This window comes from Poecilia latipinna, unplaced genomic scaffold (assembly GCF_001443285.1).
Source record: "Poecilia latipinna isolate Pla-1442-1.1 unplaced genomic scaffold, P_latipinna-1.0 Scaffold1451, whole genome shotgun sequence".
NCBI classification, from domain to species: domain Eukaryota; kingdom Metazoa; phylum Chordata; class Actinopteri; order Cyprinodontiformes; family Poeciliidae; genus Poecilia; species Poecilia latipinna.
Window position 1 is genome coordinate 32,788 of NW_015114067.1, and position 3,757 is coordinate 36,544.

General features: G+C 35.1%; 1 long non-coding RNA gene across 1 annotated transcript in view; it reads right to left on the reverse strand.

The window, feature by feature from the left end:
* Positions 1–268: 268 nt before the first annotated feature.
* Positions 269–3,757, reverse strand: part of LOC106962695 (uncharacterized) — a 9,815-nt gene continuing 6,326 nt past the window's right edge. The window contains exons 2-3 of the long non-coding RNA XR_001428039.1: positions 2,126–2,273; positions 269–641 (exon numbers count right to left, since the gene is read on the reverse strand). This is a non-coding gene — a long non-coding RNA (uncharacterized LOC106962695). The remainder of the gene's footprint in view (positions 642–2,125; positions 2,274–3,757) is intronic.

The window sequence follows — 3,757 nt, forward strand, 5'->3', positions numbered from 1 at the left end:
CCTTCTATAGAAAGGATATTATCTGCACCCTGGTGAAGTAAAATTAAAAAAATAAAAATAATAATATGGAAGAGACAGCAGGGGAAGAATATGAAAGAAGAAAGATTCAAGCGCAAAATGGTAAATATAAGTTAATTTTCTCCTAGTTATCAGGCCTGGTGGTAGTAGTATTAGCAGTATTAGTTGTAGTGACTGGTATGCAAAGCATTATCATGCAGTGAAGTAATTGCTATTTGAAAAGCATTGACTGAATAATGTGAGACAGTGGTGGGTTAAACATACAGAGTTTAATCAGTAACTAGTTTGAGCTGCCTACGAACTCAAACCAGATAGAGTTAAACTAGGAAAACGGCAGCGGGGGCGATCTACCAACACATCTATAGGAAAGATGTACAAAGTCACAGTCTGTACAGTGACCAATGAGTCAAAACAGAAGTGGGTGGTCAAGAAAGCTTTCTGATTTAGTCTGGAGATCTCAATCTCTTCAGTTCGTTCTCTGTCTTCCTTTTGTTTAGCATTTCTTGCATTTTAGTTCTTTTTGGAGCATTTATGCTACGCAAAGGTTGTCCTTTCCTTTGATTTCCATAAGCAACTCCGCACTGTCAAGAACTCAGTAGAAGTGGGGCATTCGGCTGCAGGTTCTGGAAGAAAAGAGTGAACACTTAAGTCTGCCATTTTGTTTGCATGAAAGCAAAATGGCAGCAGGTAGAAATTATCAAAAAGCAAAAATACCAATTCAAACAGCAAGCCACAGGAGGAAGAGGCATTACAATTGAGACTAAAAGTTTAGTTTTAGGGGGAAGCAAGGCATATTTGTTAACAAAATAAACATCCTGTTTGATGCTTGGGTAGAATTTTGGGCAAGAGCAGAATCGTATCATAGCATAAAAATGTTTTCCTTGATACGTTTTTACAATTTGTCATGTTACAAAACAAATTTCAATTTATTCCACTGTAACTCTGGAGAGGCTACTGTGGACGTGCATGCAGCTGTTCCGCAATGAAACCACTGAAATGAATTCAGAGCAGAATATACTGGATTCCCGGGTTTTTACCGGATTAAGAACCTACATCCACCAAATAATAGCTGAAATCAGCGAACACTTGATAATTGCTCTAAAAACACTTACAACGACCTATTTCAATATTTCAAACGTTAAACATACTGTAATATGCATTATCACACACCGTAGAAACCGACTTAGCACTACCAGAAAAGCTAGCATCAACCGCCTTAGGGTTTCAGCCAATCAGCTCCGAGGAAAACAAATGGCGCTCCTGAATTGGCTGCTTTGCAAACATCAGCCAACAGCTTGTCAACTACAATTTCACTAAAGTTTTTCTAGTTTCCCAGCTGTTTTTTCTTGATAACATTTTAGTTTTGCCCATATGTGAAAAAAAATCAGAGAATATGTGAATTTTCCAGTCATTTCTATGAATAATTTGGAATTACGTTCCAAATCCTTGAAATAATCCAGCTGTATGCGCATTCCTGTCTGTGGTTTACTGGCCTGCTTACGTTTATACTAGAGTCCAATCAAATCTGAATCTTCTGGTGCTAGAAATAAATTAAATCTGGGGTATTTTTGTTTCAAGTATAGTGCTCATTTAGTAAAAACAAACAAATACAAAACAAAACAAACAAACAAACAAAAGAAGGTATTTGTTGACATGATATAATACTTCTATGAACAAAAAATGTGCACAAAATGTCTTCAATGTTAGATAATGCTAATGCAATAAAGATAATGCTAATGCAATAAAGATAATGCTAATGCAATAAAGATAATGCTAATGCAATAAAGTGCACATTTTTAATGTAAATAAGTGTGGAGGGTACCATGTAATCTGTCATGAATGCTATCAATGCTAATTTGACAGAAATAAGGCACAACAAATTAATCATGAAATCCAAAATATATATTTACATTTGATTTGATTTTACTGCAGAAATAAGCACATCTATAAAGAGAAAAGAATTAAGGAAGTCCAAACAAGAAATTGTAAAGTTGGGCATGTTTCTCTCTTTTTAGCCAGTTTTTTTATTTTTTATTTTTTTTAGTTTGTGGATATATTTCTTAGTATGGACTTCTGCGTTTCATCATGCAACATAAATCATATTTACCGCTTACGTGGCCTTTGCTACTTTTGTGCGCTTCATCCTTTTCCTCCTCATGAGGGTCACCTGGGGCCTCTTTAACCCTGCAATCAGCAGCAGCAATCTGGGCCGTGACTTGGTGAGCCAGCTTCTCAGTAGAGTCCCTTTGGGAAACCTGCCGGAACAAGAAGTCACAGGCAATCACTCATATCTAATACCTAACCTCTTAAATCCACATTCAAACAATTTATAAGACAACTTTTTAATACAGCAACAATGTAATCATGTCCAATTATATGTATTCTGCAAAGTAATTCACTATAGTTTTCATATTTTCACTCATACATAAAGGTAGCTGCTCTTCCAGCAAGGAAGAAAAGTTAATTATTTTGAACTTTGTGCACATTCAGATTTCCCAACATCATCCAAATACATTTAATAACATTTTGTTGGCACTTCTATAGGTTTCATCCACAAATGCAACAGCTTGTTTGTCATAGAGGTATTCAATTACATTTCTGAGAGGTCTATCAGAAATTAAGTTTAAAAAAATATATGCTCTTATGTATCTGCCTTTCTCTTCCTTTAGTTTTTTTTTTTAAATATGTGACGATTCTTCACAAATGCAGAGAGAATGTATTCTTTAACACCAGGAATGTTTGCCAATGTTTACATTTAATAAGCTAATAAATATATTAGTGACTGTGTTATATATGTGTGTATATTTAACATTTTCGAATGTAGGTTTTATTGCAAGGAATAAAGATTTCCAAACTAATCTGGTACTATGTAGAAACATATCTGCCAACTTCTAAAATCATGAGTTGTGATTTTTTAGACCAGTTTCACCATCCACACAGGATTATTACCAAACCTGTACAAACAATAATCTGTCGAACAACATAGGGTAAATGATAACAAGTCAGAATCACTCTAGGAAACGCTATAAAGACACTTCTAAGACTTCAGGAACCAAAATGTGAGCCAATCTGGCCAAATGAAGATAAATGTTGCAGTGGAACCTTTCCAAAATAACTCCATAATGACTTCAGCAACTCTTCCAGGAGGTTTCAATCCATCTGTAGCAACATTCAAGCACTGGAAGCCTCATTTACCTCGACTGAAATCAGTTTTGATTCAGCAGAAAGAGACTGGGCAAAAATGGAAAAACAAGTATACAACCAGACAGAACATAAAGGCTCATTTCACCATTGTTCTGTTCTGATATGCTGAATTTTAGTTTTATGGCAAAAATGTAATGACACACCATCCAGCTGAGAGCCAGCAGAATATTTTTCTAAAACCATTAGGAAGAGGAAAAAAGTTTTGGGCAAAGGGTAATAATAATAAATTGTATTTGTAAAGCTCTTTTCAAGCTGAATTACAAAAAGAACAGTCAACCACATCAAACAAAATTATAAAAGAAAAACACTTAAATACATAGAACTGGACAAAAAACAATTCACAGGATAAGCGTAAAACAGGACATGAGTCACATATTAAATAACACTTGAATGAAAGTGAATATTGGACTTTTATCTCAAGCGCTGAGAAAAATGATCTAAAGCAGGGGTGTCAAACTCATTTTAGTTTAGGGGCCGCATACAGCTTAATCTGATCTGCAAGGGGCCACACAAGTAAATTCATTGCAAGATTAAA